Source organism: Bacillus rossius, chromosome 17 (genome assembly GCF_032445375.1).
Source record: "Bacillus rossius redtenbacheri isolate Brsri chromosome 17, Brsri_v3, whole genome shotgun sequence".
NCBI classification, from domain to species: Eukaryota; Metazoa; Arthropoda; class Insecta; order Phasmatodea; family Bacillidae; genus Bacillus; species Bacillus rossius.
Window position 1 is genome coordinate 3,721,442 of NC_086344.1, and position 18,947 is coordinate 3,740,388.

Below are 18,947 nucleotides of genomic sequence, written 5' to 3' on the forward strand. Positions count from 1 at the left end.
ATTGTTAATACTAACACATTTGAAAAAAACTGACTAGTTACTGAATATGTTGAAATTTTGTAAACCTGTTACTTTAGATGATTGGTGATGTAATAATGTCTCTTGGAAACTACATAAGATTTTAACTGCTTTTATTTCTCCATAAATTTGCAAATCACCATGGCGGCCATTTTACGATCACGATTTAGTTCTTAAATTTTAAATTAGTTTATTTGTTGAGAGCCTGGTACAATGTGTCTGACCACTAAAGTGATCCGAGCCGCGTAGTGTATACTACTGCGAGGTTGCCGAAGTAGGCTCGGGTCGGGACGAATTTCGCTGTGAAGAAACAAAGGTTTTTAATACATGGAAAATTATCCCAAAGCCGAAAATTTGTACAGTAGTAGAATGAACATTTCTTAGTAACACGTCAAAAGTTTAAGTACTGCCGCAAACCTTGTGCGTCACACCAAAAACGAGCTGTTAAGTCCAAAATGACAAATTTTTGCAACGATCCACAATAATGGATATTGCAAATGTAGTTTATGGAGTTGACCGTCAGTATGGAACACAAAATAATCTAGAAACATTGCCCCATCTGAGGATAGTGATAAAAAGCACAAAGTTTAAACATGTTTCTATAAAATAGACCTTTTATATCATTAAAGTTAACGAATTCACTTTCATTCAATTTTAAGGAAATATAAATACATCTTACATAAACTTAAAGAGCCCAACGTGGAAATCGCTTAGAGTAAACGTTGTTGCATATTTATTCATCTTTAAATTGGCATATTTTTTAAGTGTCTCATACAATTAGTCTGACCACTAAAGCGATCCGAGCCGCGTAGTGTATACTACTGCGAGGTTGTCGAAGTAGGCTCGGGTCGGGACGAATTTCGCTTTTAAGAAACAAAATTTTTTAATACATGGAAAATTATCCCAAAGCAAAAATTTTGTACAGTAGTAGAATGAACATTTCTTAGCAACACGTCAAAAGTTTACCGATGAAAATCACACCAATAATGAGCAGTTGAGTCCTTAATGATAATTTCTACAATGATCCACAAAAATGTTTCGTAAATTTAATAACTTTAATACTTTTTTAAGCCGGTTCTCATTATGGCACCAAAGTAATAAAAAAAATGTCCTACATGGTAACTGTGATAAACACCTCAAAGTTCAAACGTCCTATTATTAAATTGGTAATTTTAATCATAAAAGGTAAGAAATATATATATTTTTATAGAAATTTGACTACATGTTACATAAATATGTTGAACGTAGCGTCAAAATCACTTCATAAATATTGTCTGTGTTTTTTTTAAGGTTTAAATGTGTATATTTTGAGTGTCTGGTACAATAGTCTGACCACTGATGTATTTCAAGCTGCGTAGTGTGTGTTCAGCAGTGTAAGTCGCTCGTGCTGGGACGGTTTTTGCTCCAGAAAACTAAGGTTTTTAATGTATTGTAATTCCAGACTGAATTTTACTCTAAAAGAATAAAAGTTTCCTAACTGCAAGTGATTTCTGCTGCAAACGTAGATAAAAATCTTCCAGGATGCGATTTGCTTAGGTAAAAATATTAGTATGATCGACTCTTTAATTTCTAAATTATCAATAAATAACAACAATAAAACTTCCCGGAAAGTTGTGATAAACTGACGATATTACGCGAGTAGCAGACCCGTACGTGACTACAGAGAGAGGCTATTTTCCTTGACCGTTAGGATTTCTGGGACGAACACCCTCTCACAGCTGGGGTCATAAAATACGGTCAAACTCTTGCAAAAACATCCACCACCGCTCTTTGCCACTAGCAATTCAACGAAGTAAGTTAGGCGCAGAACTCCAATGAATTAACTTAGAAAAAAATACTAAATATGTAATTGTATCAATACATTTTACAACACAACTTATGTTTTATTTATTTTCTGGAAAAAATAATATTATCATACGAAATATGTTATAAAAGTGACAAAACTCAATAAGTACATTTACGGTGTATCGTTTTCTTCAATTGTTATGTAGTAAACTAATTTCATACAATTAAATATATATATTTTATAATATAGGCTACATTAAAATTGTGCACAGTTCTGATCTAAAATAATATACTTAATGCATTAGAAATAAAAAATAATTATATTTTTTGGTATTAAAATAATTTTTAATAATAAAATTTTTGTAACAAAATACGAACACATATATAAAAAAAGAGGTTCTCTAGAATTTTGATTTACAAGTTCCAAGCAGAAATTGTTTATTGTTAATTTTATTGTATCAAAAATCATTCATATAAGAACAGAGAATATGTATATCTCAATAGATGTAACATGAATACACCCTATCATATGCATTAAATATATTTTAAGTAATCCCTAAATAAGACCAAGTTTATTGAGTGCCGCAGTACGCAGCGTGTTTCAAAGCCCGCCGGCCGTGAAAGATCAGTACGGCCGCAGTACACTGCAACGCTCGGGCAGCTTTAATGAGGCAACTTATTATGCTAGACTCTTTATAAATATACTTTCTTAAAGCTAAAAGTATAATTAAAAACATTTATTTAGACATTTTTTCGCATTGGGCTCCTCAAATCGGTGTAAATCGTATTTTTATCTGGGTGGCAAAGATAAAAAAAAAAATATATGTCGTGAATTAATCGCTTCATATCATATCTTAAATATTAAAAATTTAAATTTTTTCTTACATTAATGGTTGTATTACAGTTTCTAGATTATTTTGGTAAATTTACGGACAGTCAAAATTAAAAACTGTATAAATGGGTAGCATTTTAATGGACTGATGCAAGTTGCTGTCACCTAGGACTTGAATGCAAATTTTAGGTGATAACGCACAAGGTCTACAGCGGTAAACTTTCCATATGTTATTAAGCATAGTCAACTCTACCACAGTACAAAAATTCAGCTTTGGACAAATTTTTCACAGGTTGTCTTGGTTTCCTGGAGTAACACGAAAGTCTACGCGGGGAAGGGCGGCTACCTGATCCGAGAATGAATGATAGGGTGAGATGGGAAGCGAAGATAGAGCTGGTTGGGTGTCCGTGTTGGAGCAAGGAGCATGTAAGAAGATCTGGAGTGGACATGTGTAGGGCGAGAGCGAAGCCAGCCGGTTGCGAAGAAGGGTTGAAAAGAAAGAGGAGGAGAGCGTATTTATACTGCAAACGCAGCCCCAGCCCACTTGTCCTTGAGGTTTGAGTGGCGTTGGTGTGCGGCTACAATGGTGATTTCCTGTAGCGCATATGGCTGTACAAATCGATGGAATTCCAAGCCGGATGGCGTTGCTTTTCACATGTATTAAAGATTTTTTTTTTCATTTGTTAACTAAATTAATTCCCAAAACTTTTGAAGCATCAGAAAAAAGTGGCAAATGTTTTAAACAGAAGTAACTAATCTTCGAACTTTTCGAAAAACCTAAGAAAACTATTTAACAAAGAGAAGTAGTTTTAGTTGTATAATTCTTTACTTTTTTCATAGATTTCCAAAACGTGACGATCAACGACAGATCTGGGAAAAAGCGACAAAGCGGAAAAATTGGACTGCGTCTCCGAACCATGCATTGTGTACAGTGCATTTTGAAGACAAATGGGTCTTAAGAAGCGAAAATCTAACTCGATTAAAGGATGATATGGTGTTCGGTATAATAAGGTTTCCCTCAAAGGAACGGTTTCACAATGCTTTTAAGATATTAGATAAATCCCAACATAAGTTTAAAACATTTCTCTTAAGAGTGTGCTTCGTAGCATTACAAGACGTGCCTTAATTATTTTGCAAATTTATCATTGTTATGGTGACGATGTCAGGGGTTTTCGTATTTTTTTAGAAATATAGTACAGTATGTATTAGCAACTACGTTAAGAACTGTTATTTTATTCACACAGAGAAAAGAAATACAAAATGCTAAAATTTGGCGTCTGTCTTTTTATATCCTATATAGGCTTGTTATTATATGTGTGTTGTAACATGTATAAAAATGTTAAATATATTCAACAATATTTGGTAATTATATATATTTAAAAACTTTTATGTACGCTATTTGAAACTACGTGAAAGGTTTTCAGTCTATAAAGGCCTATTCTATGATTTTTTAAAATTATTTATTCTTATGCAAACAATTAATAAAATTAAAAGTTACTTACATTGTCAGTATATGCATAGCATTACAGTTATTACAAACAATTCTCTACCAGTGTTAAGCTAAGGTTTGCATGTTACGTTGGTTGAGTAAGTAGACTGGAACATGAACATGATATTGAAAAGACTTCTAACTTCTACTAATACACGTATATTACAAGAGATTTGTAATAGATTAAATGAAGTAAGTAAGAATTCGTTTTTTATAAACGTTGTGTATGAAATTATAAAATTTCAGAAGTATAATAACAAAAAGAAGTGCGTTACGAAGACATATGTCGGTAGTGTTACCCACTGAAACATTATTCCCACTTCAACTCTCTGTAAAAATAAAAGTATTGGGTTGAATGCGTCTAGAGTGGTATATAAATAAAATTTGAAGCTTCTTCCTAATTTCATTCGCAGGTGTCCCCCACCTATAGTTGCAAACAAAAATTTTTCCTCGATGTTGAAATTTACTCTGCGTATTCACAAAAAAATTTGGCAGTAAATAGGTATTTAATTTTTAAAAATGAAAGTATTCATGTTTCGAAAAAAATATTAAAGCGGTGTGGGGAAGAATGTTTACAGGTAATCCAGTAAAATTTTCAGTTTGATTGTTTTGATAGTTTCGGAGCTGTTGCGAGTTTAGTTTGGAGGATTTTTCCGCCGCGCGAGACAAGTTTGGCTCGTTTTCGTTTTCTTCCAGCGTAGAAAGCAGGGAACAAACGCCGACACCCGGCTTCACCTCGCATCCTTTGCTGGCCTTCCCTTGTCCTCTCCAGATGTATTACTGTATATTAGCTCCATGTGTTGGAGAGAGAGAGAGAGAGAGAAAGGCGATATTGTGGAAGACCTTCGAAAGATTCCCGCTAGATGGCAGGCCTCAGAGCTGCAATCTTCGACAACCTCCCCTCACGGAAGCTCTCTCGCCACTAACTTGCCAAATCTCACTCGCAAGCTTATATACGTGCTGACTGGCCGTACAGTAATAAACAAGCATTTATAAAACACTTAAGCTCAACAAATTCTGACGAACGACTGTTTTTTGTCCTGCACCAATCCCCTTAAGTTAGCCAAATACCTTACTAATAAAAATAGGTTTCATCGATATACGTCCAGTGTCTTTCGATTGTTGCCGGAACAAACAGACAAACAAACAAACAAACATGCATACATAAATACAAACAGACAAGATGACAATAAATTTTGAATGTATTTTTTTTTGTGTTCCTAGTAATGTTAGTAGCCATTTACATTAGTTTTTTCATCTTTCATCACAACCCTTCCCCTAAATGATACTTATTTAAACCTTCGGAATACCATGTCATATAAATTTTCAAGCACAAATGTTACAAAAATTACTCGCCATATAGAAGTAGCATAAATCATCCCTGACAAAATACTGTCTCATACCTAGTAGAGTAAATAAAATCATCTGGAAGAAAAAATCTAATCCAAGAAAAAAATCATATCATTTTTATAAGCGTAACAATAATAACAGCAAAAATACAGATCAACCACAAAGAGTATAATTATTTGGAATCTTAATTATAAAGTTATTCATACCTATTCATACCAAGAAAAATATATTTTTTTAAATGTTAATTATATATATAGAAGAATCGCATCCCTAACTACTATTCTGCTATGTAAAATATTATTAAATATTAAAATGTTGAGACTTACTTTCTTCTAACAGACTTCGTTGTGCCTAAGCCCGAAGAACGGGCATTTACCTCAAGCTTCAATAAGAATTAGCTACCTTCTACACCAAGTGTCGAACCTCATCTGACTATGAACGCCATTCTGCAACCTTAGTCTGTAAACGTGATCGAAAAATTCGGAGTAACATTGTATGTTGCTATTGTTCCCTTGGCAACTATTATGCCTTTTGAAGAAAAAATAACACAATGTGTTAACTTTCATTTGGTTCGGCGTTTACAGTCGCTGGTAAACATTGTTTGTAGATCGAAACACAATTAGAGGGACATCAATCATTCCAGAATGGTTTTCAAGCTTTCGACTCACGGAATGACCATTCGTCATTCTGTACAACTAACTTCACCTTTGATAACTTTAAATGTTATTTAATAACTTGACCAGTTGAAAAACCAAATCAACTTCAACTGTGGCATTCTTCTTTGAAATGCTCGTAAATGAAATGTTATTTCTGAATTTACTTTACTCTTTCAATGTAATTTACTCTTAAGATTCTAGAGTGAAGAGATTTCAAGGAAATTTCAATACAGTAATGAACATAGAGTATGCGAATTGTAAGTTTATAAACGTGAGTGCGGACTCCATATTATATTTATTTAAATAAAATAATGTAATTTTGTTTAAATATTTGAAAGTGAGGGAAGTACTAACAAAAAAACAAATTCACAACTTTTTAATATATGTTTTTATTATGTATTTGTTTAGCAATCACAATGACATGATTAAAATAACATTTGTGCTAATAGTAGTGGGTAGCTTTGATGATACCTATTTGTGTTTTAATACATATATATATATACGTGCACGGGTAAAGTAATGGAAAAAAATTATGTTTGCAGGCATCCGTTTTTTCTTTTGCATTTCACATAATTTCAGTCTATTTCACAGCTTATGGTTCACCACCATAGCAATATAGTGCTGTCTTCACCTGGCCCAGAATAGTAAGCGATGAATCTAGGTGACCTGTAACATACATTAGCTTAGTTCAGCAGAAATGACATTCAATTTTTTAAACTAAAAGTACTTCCAAAATAACATAATTAATTCGTTGTTTTTACAATATAAAAAATTTAAAGTATTAAAATGAGGTATTTTTTATTGTTTAATTATTTATGGTATTATGAACTATTTTGACAATGTTCGCAGTTTTCTCTTCCAGAAACAAGGGTAGATTATTTTTCTTCGAATAATACAATTTAATCAGTTGTATTATGCGATTATACTGCCACTCCTTGTACCACCCTCTGCATCGGTTATTGTGTTAATGCAGATAATGCAAGAATTTTTCTTATGAAAATTTATACTAAAGTGGCCCTTTTGATGTGTAAACATCTTATCTCTCGCAATACGGCATTTAGTAGGAGTAATTTCGTAAAAAATGGAACGGAAGTCTATGAAAGAGAATGTGTAAAAAAAGATGGCGGATCCACATTTAGCAACATAAGCCCGTATATAGTCACTTTAGTGAATATTAGGAGACATAAAAAACATATAGGTATGCCAAATGTAACTTTATGATAGTGAAACTACCCTGGAATACGTTTGGTAAACTAAAATATGCAATAGGTAGTATAAATTAATTTCACGTTATAGAATACGTGAGAATACTGTAATTTAAATTATTATAATCCATATTCTCCTTCTTTGTTTCCAACAGGCTAGTAGCACAGATGTAGAGCGCGCACTTGATATTCTCATGGAACGTGGTTGAAATCTCATGACTGGAAAAACTGGATTTCACCTTTTCAATAAAATTATAATATAAAATTATTTTATAATAACGTTTAATCAGCATCATTAAGTTAAAGGTTTGTTTGTATCTAGTATTTACAAACTAATTTCAGACGTTTAAGCAAAAGAAAGAAACAAAAATATACTTAGTGTTTTTTTTTTAAGGTTTCATGTTGATTTTTTTTAGTAATGACATAGAAATATAACTCCTAGCGTGTGCGGGATATAGTATTAACGGTTTAGTGAATTTTAACAAGGTCGACAGTATTTTCATAAAAAATGTTTTTTCGATTAATCAGGTCCAAAGCAGAATGGTTTAGGACATTTTGAAGTTTTTTTTTTATCGGAGCCGTTTCTTATAATTTAAAGTTTCCGGTTGTTTCGTGTTGCTCTCAGCGCTTAATTGTGGCAAGCATTTTTTACGATTCTCTCAGTGAGTTATAGCGGTGGGTGCAGAATGTACTTTTGTGATTCGCGTCCAGAAATTGTTTTACTTGTAAAGTGAAAATTTTATCAATAAGTATATTTGTGAAGCTTTGCATTATTTTTAAGGATTCTACTATAAATTTCGTATTCCTAGTTTCGTCTTATAAATTTATTTGCAATATGAACAATGTGAGAACAGCTAAATTTGATAGTTACCGAGGTTATATGTTTACTCATCGTCATCACTGGCGAGAACTGAACGACTCGCTCACATTTTTTATTAATTTATTAATTCTTAAAATATATCATAGACGCCATAATTATTATTTATATTCACTCTAAATGTAAATCACTCAAAATTCCATAACGTGAAAATTGTGATATTACAATTTCCGAAAATGAATATCCACCTCCTCTACATATTTAACCTTAGAACAAAGAATAAATACATATAATTAAAACAAGCTACATTCTTTTACATGCTGATGGGTTTAAACAATAAACCTTATTTTTATTAACGGAAAAAGTATTTTAATATCTTTTATTGACCATGGAAACATTCATAAACATTTGAATGAAAAATAATGGGCAATTATATACATATATTTACTCTATTTAAAAGAAAAATTTAAAATAATAATTGTTGCCAACTATGTACCAAATTATTCAGTAACTTAATAAATACTTAAATACTTTTATGTCTGATAGAGGCATTCGTTATGAACTAAATATTTATAGCACTTGGGTCTCGGTACGTATTATCTGGAAACAACTGTTGTGCACGTCGGAGACTAAATTACCGGCAAGTAAAAGTAAAAAATTAACTTCTAAAATTGGTTTTATACAATATGGATTATCAGTTTAAATTAATTTAATTTTGTCGAATACATGAAACTAAATTTAATAAGAATACCCAAATTATTTTTTCTCAAAATATTTTCTAATTAAAAAATTTGGCAATGGAAAGTTACTGTCATAAGTTTCCGAATGGCATCTAATATTGCCGTAAAAATTTTCTCGAACAACTTATGCATATCCTAAAAAAGTTTTGTTTATTTCAGCAAGTCAATGTAATTCATAATTTAGTTTAATACATAATATTTTAATTCTCCTGTAGTATTTAATTTTAACAAAGTAAGTGCCAGAATCCAACTGTTGTAATAAATGCTTCCACAATATATTTTCAAAAAACAGAAAAACCAATTGTTACACTAAGAATAAAACTCTTAAGTAATGAAAATGACACTAATTTTCAACTAATTATGTAACTAAGCAATTGCGAAGCATCAAAAAACTCAAATCACAACACATAGGAACATGTAGACTTTTAGAAATAAAATGATTTCATTGAATACATCCATCATTAATCACTTTATTAATTATGATTTTTCAAAAATATTTCTATATATTGTATTGAAACTTGTATAAATGTATGAAAAAATACTTAATACTTTTTAAAAAATTTGAATATGAGAATTTTGCAACAACTGCAATCTACTCACCGTGTCCATATTCACCATGGGCCTCCCCCTCCACTGCTCCAGCCACTTCCTCCGCTGCTGCCTTCGAAAATCTCCCAACTGCCTCCAAAACCCACCCCCATTCCCAGCCCCACCTATCTTCCCCATCCCCCACCACCATTTCCTCCTCCACCCCCACTCCAACCCCCACCGCCCCCACCATTACCTCCTCCACCCCCACTCCAACCCCCACCGCCCCCACCATTCCCTCCTCCACCCCCACCATTTCCTCCTCCTCCCCCACTCCATCCTCCACCATTACCTCCACCACCCCCACTCCATCCTCCACCACCCCCACCATTACCTCCACCACCCCCACTCCATCCTCCACCGCCCCCACCATTACCTCCACCACACCCACTACATCCCCCACCACCCCCACCATTTCCTCCTCCTCCCCCACTCCATCCCCCACCTCCCCCACCATTTCCTCCTCCACCCCCACCATAGCCACCTCCACCACCTCCGCCATGACCACCACCACCACCTCCTGCATGTATAATCTTGACGTAATACACTTTCTTTCCACCACCACCTCCACCCCCACCCCCACCCTTACCTCCACCTCCCATTTTCAGACCTCCGAGGAGACTTCCAATGTCAAACCCTCCTCCACCTTTTCCACCCCCACCACCCCCGCCCCCACAACAACCTCCTCCACCCCCACCTCCCCCCATTTTCAAGCCCCCAAGAAGACTTCCGATGTCAAACCCCCCCTTCCCGCCCCCACCGCTTCCTCCTCCACCACCCCCGTTGCACCCTCCTCCCCCTGAGCCTCCTCCCCCACCCCCACCCCAACCTCCCCCAGAACTACCGCCCCCACACCCACCACAACATCCGCCTCCACCCCCACCTCCCCCGCCCTTCCCCCCGCCCCCGAGCCCACCTAGCAAACTGCCGATGTCGAGTCCTCCTCCGAAACAATGTCCTGAAACATAAGATAATATTACAGAAAATTTTTCCACATATTTTATCTGTGGGACCAATTACTCACGAGGAGTAATCACATTTTGGATGAGTTTTAAGCACACATTATTTTAACACTTGGTGGTGTTGTAGTTTGTTCGTTTTCTCAACTGACCATGTTTTTTTTTGTTCAGTAATAATTGTGTCTATTGACAGATAGCAAATTTGTGTTTGATAAATTACTAATTATATTTGTTTGGAATTATTTGACGTTATTTTAATAATTTTTTTCTTTATATATGTGTGACCTTTAATGTTCTGAGACTTAAATGCTATAATAGTTTTTGGAAAATAATATTTTTAGTAAAAGAACTCTAGCTTTATAACTGTAAGACTTTAGATGTTCTGGGCCTTTGATGATATAATTATTTTAATGGTTTATAGAGAAACTCAAAATTCCGGGAATTTTTGCTTGTAATACATATTTTATTTCCCTTTAAAACAGCCCAAAATTAACCTCAGAATGGTATGTGATAAACTAATAAAGCAAACCATGAAAAAAAAATTATAGAAAATTAACACATTCAAATATATACCTACTCCTTTTTTCAAGTTATAATGTTCTTTATTGGTTGGCTCATTTAAAAAATAAACAATCCAGAAAAAAATAATTTATGTGTTTTTATGGTGCATACTTTAATAAACAATGAAGACTCTATTGAACTTTTGAAATAGGGCCACCGCGGTTTACTTTTACCATCTGTAGCTTGTTACGAAGATCATTTTTTACTGAAAAACCACACAGAAGAACGCCTTACGAGTATCTTTGATCTCCGTTGTGTAAAAAAATTTATAGTTTATCCCCTGCCTATTTCTAATATTTCCAAACCTTTCAACTGTTTCCAAACGGATCCAGCTGCATTTGATATGAAATTAAATTTTCAGTAAAGAATTTTGCAGAATTTCAGTAGTTTTTGAAAGTTTGTTTGAAAGTTCGTTATTAAATTGTAGTTATTACGTTACCATATTATGGCTTTAAACCGGGCGTAAAAACCAATTTAGTAGATGTAAAACCATATCTCTTTATTTTAAATTTTATGTAGTTTTTTTAGGAAATTTATTGCAGTGCTGATGGATACTTACACACTTTTTTTTATAAATTAGTATTGTCATGTAACTTTGAATTTTTGAGAATGAAACACCGATATGAATATGAACACAAAACATTAATTTTAACTCATAAATAAAATTGAAGAGCTTGTGTCTGTTTTTTTAAATTACTACACATAGGATATTTTTCTGTAAGATAATTACTCAACCAATGAATATAACATTTAAACTACGGTCCGAAAAAAAATTATTTAACTCCAACTCTGCTAATGAAAGTGATATGGAATTAAAACATTTGTAGAAAGTTACTGCAGTTAATGCAGTATTTTTTTCTCGTTTCACACGGTTCGCAAAGTTACTATAGTTATTTAAAAAAAAAAACATTTCCGTTAATCATTTCAACGTAGCAATATAAAAAAAATTAATTTTATTTTAAAAAAAAATGTGTGCGTTAAAATCGCATTTTAAAGAAAATATTCTGCATTTAAATTGACACAAAGTTCATCGAAATTATAATATTTAATTATAGCTTGAGGGCAACAGAAACAATCGATTTCCAAGAATTTTCATGGTAACTTTGGCGGATGAGGGAAGGGAATATCTATGTTCTGTTTTCATATATAAAATTAATTTGCCATCAATTATCATTTTTGTAAATATTTTAATTAATATGTTAAATTTATAAACATAAATAATTACGATTTATTTAAGGGTAAATAACTAAATTCAATTCAAAAGCTTTAGTCACTGTGAATTTTTGAGTTGTTGGTCAAAAAAATAAACATGTTAAAATAATTTATATATTTTTTTATAAAAAACATGTACTTATAATTCTCTTCACAAGAACAAAGTGACGCGCTTAGCGAACTACAAGTAAGTGAAGTAAGCAAAATGACAGTCTTTGTGCTGTGAAAGTATTTTAACACTGACATTGACGACTGGGGTCTTAAGTGGTACCAGAAATTCTCTTGAACATCAGTTTGCCGTTGAGGTGTCGCGGTGTCAGAGTTATCCGCCGTTATTAGAAATCCCAGCGGAGATGATGGGAAAATAATCTTGAGTCACGTATTTGTCGTATGACCCTCATTTCCCAGTGGGAACATCTGCAAGGAACTTTCGCTTCGCAGCGGAGGGTAAAAAAAAATAACAGGCGAAGGATGACAGAAACTGTTACTCTCGCTATTTGCAGCCTCGAGTACGCTAACGTCGATGATGTACGATGCAATTTTGCGCTTCGCAATCTTGAAGTTGAGACACCGCAGCCGAGTTGTTTACGTAACACTTTGAGTTCGTATTCCGGATGCCTCTCGCAACGCGACAAGCTGGTTCAGAGATGCCAGCCACTCAAAATCGCGTTCGAGGTACAGTTCGAACGAATTATTGTATTGCCGGCTAACTGTTTACTGCGATTACCTTTACGGCACACACTGCATCGTCAGGGCCAGCTATGGCTCAGTCTGTTTAAATTACTTTTCAAGTAAAAAATTTATATCTTTATAGCTGTTGAACTTTTGATGTTCTGGGCCTTTGATGATACAATATTTTTAATCACTTATAGATCAATAGAAAGAAAAGAGAAAACACATTTTTTTTTGTAATTTGTTTGAAGTAGTTACACATATAAAAAAACATCTCTCTGTATCACTTAATATGTGTCCCTCTATAAATCTCAATATAATTCTATATATAAATTTCTCTTTATCTCTCTCTCTATATATATATATATGTATCGATCCATATCTCTTTACATCACTCTCTCTTTCTCTATATTTATTTATGCATCTAAATTTCTCTCTATGTCAATTTATCGCACTATCTATATACATATCTGCATCTCTCTATATATCTCTAAATATCCCTCACTCTATCTCACTATATATCTGACTATAACATTCTAGACCTCTCTATATCTTTGCATCTCTATGTCTCTATCTTCCTATTTATACCTTAATATTTACAAAACAGAAGGAATACATATTTATTTATATATTTTTACCTATCTATTTATTATATATATTTACGTATCACAGGTGTACGTATATAAAACACAGGTAATCGAATGCAACGTTGTGTCAAAATTCAAAGCAATCGGTGAAAAACTTTCGCAGATTAGCTATTTTGTGCAAATGAATATTTACATTTTTATTTATATATATGGATACAGGTAAAGCAAGCTTAAATTGTCATCGAAATCGTTCAACAATTTTCTTAATGATTAAGTTACCTACAACTGCTACATAAAAATTTACATAAGAAGCCAAATTATTTTGACCAAACGTAATAAGAATGTCTCAATAAGTTAGATTTTACTAGAGATACTTTTTTTCAATCAATGTTAATGATAATTTCATGTCAGATTTATGACTTTTTCAACAAAATATTTGTTTACAAATAAATATATACTTTGCCATAAATAGTATAAAAATTGGTCAAAATGTTTTAGCCTTGTTCTCAGACAGGCGATCACGAAATTTGTTATGTATCTTCATATGCGATTCAAATTGCTCTTCACTGTTAGTTGTAAATACATATAAATGACAATAATTTAGCATTATTTTCTTAGTGCCATCAAATAAATATTCCATGTAACATAATCTGCCCAATATTATTATATGATAAATTATTTAAAAATATATATCATAAATTTTCTTAAAACAGGACTTTATAAAAATAGCTTAACCAAAAATTGTATAAGGATTTCTTTGCCACTATAATTTCGTACGCGTTTTATTTCCGTTTTTAACCCCCATAGGTAGAGACCGGAAAAATTCGCGGATTCATTCGGCAATAGGCTAGAATTCAAATACATATACCTCTTAGATGATTTTTCTATTGGCTAACTGTTCATCTGGACGCATCTCATCCAATTGTAAACCCTCAACCAAAGAAGGATCGAATCACAGACGAACCAGCCGAGACGACTCACATGTCGGCAGCCAATGAACTTGCGTTATTTGCCCGAGTGTACAGGGGAATGTGCAGTCTATCCTGAAGGCCATCGAAACGGCGAATTTTTCCGGTCTCTACCCATAGGGAATGAATTTTCAAAAATATTTCCTTAATGCTCACCTACGTAATATGAGGAACTCCATTGCAAAATTTCATGATTCTAAACCCAACGGTTGTTGTGTTTTGTCTGTCAGTCAATGTTAGACTTTTATTTAGTAGATATATGCTAAGGCTTTGTTAGTAACTGGTTGCCGAAATAATCCTTTAAAATTATTAAGAAGTTTTATTGTTTACTGATTGTTCATTGTGAAATACTTCCAGTAGCAGTAAGTTAAATTTGTTGTGTACATAATTTTAATATTCAAAAATCCTTAGGGTGATTTGTAATTTCTCTCTTAGTTACCCTGAAAAAAGTGACAGTTTTTTCCTTGCCGTATCTCTTGTCACATAGGTAAGTTTTCATAGTGTAAAAAAATTTATATAAATGTAGGCAGTACAAATTTATTTATTTATTGGGTTAAATATATCAAATTATATAAGTTGAATAAAAATTCGGCCAACGAATTTTAACTGCATGTCCATAAAGTAAAATAAAATAATACGTATATTTTTTATGACTTAAGGTCTAAAGTTTTTCCCAATGATGGTTTATGTCTTTGTAGCTAGAGCAGAATAACTTTGACCGCACATAATAAAGTATTTCAAATGGAACACTGACCGTCTGCAAAATTTTTAATCGAAAAAAATAAATAATCATACAACCTCAGCAAAATTTGTCGTCAATAAATTAATTAATGTAAATTATTTAGAGTTACACCAATATTAACATATATATTTCCTCTATCAATTGCAATAAAATTTTGGTTCAGGTCCAGCTTAAAAGGCGTAGACCTATTCAAGCATTGGGAAACGTTACAAACAGTAATTTTTCAACTATTTTTTTTTTGATAAACTTGCAGCCGAAATTAATTGCCTGAGTTCTGAGTAATCCTGATGTTTGCGTAAAATAATGTTTTATTTTCGGATCTTAGCCTTTAGTTTTGACTAATGATGGGATACATGTTTAGAATGTTTGAAGACATGTTTGGATTCCAAAACCGCGGGAACATCCAAATTTCTTGCCAGAGGACAAAGTGTTGGGCGGTGCCGTGTACCGGAGAATTACCTCGGGGCATTACCATATCATTTACCGATACATTCTTGTCACTGATCCGTCACATAGCTTCGCTGTGAATGAGACTACATTCATATATTTATTCATTAATTAGCTCTGCCCGTGTATTTCGTTCTCCTGGTCAGAATGATTTTCACAAGTTATTTTGTAAATATAAACACTAAAGTTAAAACTACATTTAAATATCTTCCTTGCGACCCACTTTTTATTTTTGCTTATCTTTGAGAATGAAGCACAAAATATTTTGTGTAATCACTAACTCGAGTTACTCCCAAGTTCATGTTGATGACAGAATTTATATTATTTAAAAAAAGGCACAGTTACACTTACTTTAAAATACAATATTGACTTAAGTCTTTGCATGGAATTTACTTACCTCCCTTTTAAAATAAACGTTTTAAATTTTACTCTGACATATCACAATAATATAAATACCAAACCTATCGCTGAGTTACTGTTAAAAACTCGTTTCCATTTCAAGTCAATAGCATCAAGAGTTTTTGAGTTGAATAATTTCATACAGAGAGATAAAAGTTTTAAACGATTTATTTATATTAGTTATGTAACTTGCTAAAAGGAAATATATACGTTATATGTAAAATCTCGAAAATAGCAGATACACACTTCGATTTTATTTATTTGTACATTGATTCTGCTGCAGTTATAGCGGCAAATAAGGCTACATCCTGGTTACCATTTACTGTTTACCGGAAGGCATAATGATGATCAATCCGAAAATTTATATTCAATACATATTTTTTTCTAATCCTACAATAAAGATTGAAAACGAATAAATAGCCGAATAAAATAAATCCAATAGATTGGTTGATAAAGAAAAACGTAAAATAAACTTCCTTAAAACTACACTAACGTACTTAAATAAACTATTCATTTAGACAGATTGCTTTAAATTAGGATAAACAAAGTATTTGCAATGCCTATTACACATATATTTAGGTACTTGATATAATTTAATTATTAATTTGAATATTTTTATAAGTAATAACTGCATATATAAAACAATAGGATATTAATGAATTACGGGACAAACATGTACTCACCTTGTTTAGTCGCCAGCAGTAGAACCGACACGATTGCAAAGCCCTGTAAATAAAAAATAAAACAAAAGAATTTTAATAACAAATATTTTAAATCAAGCAATAACGTAACTTTTTTTTAATGATTTACCCATGCTAAAGTTAATGTTCTGTTCAAATGAAATCAAATAGAGTTATTAAAAACCGTTTCCATAATGCAAACACTACACTTCAGCCAATGTGTCGGATGCCCAGCCAACAAGTTGAAGATCATCAATTGAACTTTAAGTTGCTTCAAGAAAAAATCTCTGCAGTAATGGTTGCGTGACCCCACTCTGTGGAATGTTTTTTAAAAAACAGATAAATCGCTGTAACTCCCATTATATGGAAAAAATCACATTCGTTTGAACGTATTATAACTCGTAGGAGTAAAACCAAAATATTTTGTCTGAATGAATTTTTGATACGACTAACCATACCTTCAAGGGGGTGAAAAAACAAGAGTTGCAAGACAAAAAACCAATCATAACTCCCTTCGTAGGCACAACATCGAATTTGTACAGATCGCTTGTTAATATTTTAATTTTTGTCTTAAACTTTTGACTAAAACAAATTTTTATAATAGAAACCAAATTTGGAAGAGGTTGAAAAAATAAAGGTAGATAATTAAAAAAAACTCATAATTTACATAGGATGTACACTATTAAACCGTTCTGGTTTGTTGTAAAAATTAAAATTATTATCTACAACATTCGTCTTAAATAATTTTTTGTACGACCAACGATTATTGCAAGGGGTAGAATAAACAGGGTTTAATAACAAAAGCATTCATAAACTACTTAGTAGGCACAACATCGGATCCGTTCACATTGTTGTAAATCTTATAATTTTTATTTAAAACTTTTGTCTGAAAACCTTTTTTTTTTAAATCGAAACCATTACTGCAAGTGGATGTAGAAGTCTGGGGTTGTAAAAAGAAAATAATTCATCCCTACCATGAACTCTATCAAATAATGTTTATTTTTGTTTAAAGTTTAAATATTGTTAAAAACTTTAGTCTGAAGTAAATTTTATCAAACTAACCAAAACTGCAAGGGTGAAGATAAATGTAGAAAGACAAAAAGTTATTTTTTAATATAGATATATATACCTACTATCAAATCCTTTAAAATTTATTTAAAAACTCCTAACTTATGTAAAACCTTTGGATGAAACAATGTTTGATCAAATGAACTATTAAGGTAAAACCTGTAGTTGAAATTGAAAAAAAACTTCCTTAGTGACAAATTCGTTGCAATATTACCTTAAAACTTTGTCCAAAAATATATGCGACCACGTATTAGTGCAAGCGATTAAAAATAGTTTTTGAATGTAAACAATAATTGCATAGCTACCTAAGTAAGCATAATATGAAATTCTTTAAGACATTAAATGCTGGATGCATTGCGTTGCATCACATTAAAAATATTTTCGGTGTATGTAATATGAGAAAATGTTCAATCGATCTTTTTTGAATATTTGCAAATATATAGAATGTTAGGTACTTTGATTTCTAAAGATGTTTCAGGAGTTAAAAGAATTTCCAAAATATTTCCAGAAGAGAAAGGTTCTTCGAAATCTAACTATTCCGGTAGGTTATACCTTAATGGATTTTTTATGCTTTGTATTGTCCCAGAACCTCCAACAACTGTTCAAGTTATTTGTAAACCGTTCCCTGAATTTATTTCCAGTATTTATTTCACATATTTTAAGCAGTAAATACAAAATAAAGTCCAATTATTTAATATTCGATTATATTTTTTATTGTTTAAAAAATATTCTTGAATAAAACCTTAATTAAAATACACATTTTTATTATGAGCTGAATTTCATAAAAAATACTCAGTATCTCAAAAACTCTTTTCATATACGCAAAAATAACCATAGCCATGTGTTTTTCAAAGATACGATATCTTTCTTGTAGTATTACAAACTATTCCTTGGCAACTGGTTTCCAAAGGAATCTTTTGTTAAATTACACAAGATTTTTTCTGTGTATGTGGATCGAAGTGGAAATACATGTCACCAGGCAGATGCTAGATTTGTTTCTATGCAGCTGCAACTGTATATGTCGAACGAACTGCATTCATAGGACGTTAAGCCCAAAACAAGTTTAGAAGTTTTGCTGCTGAAAATATTTTTATTATTTTTTTGTATATACCTATATTTCGGATATAGAATAGGTACCTATAGAAGTTGTTACCATAATGCGACATATCACG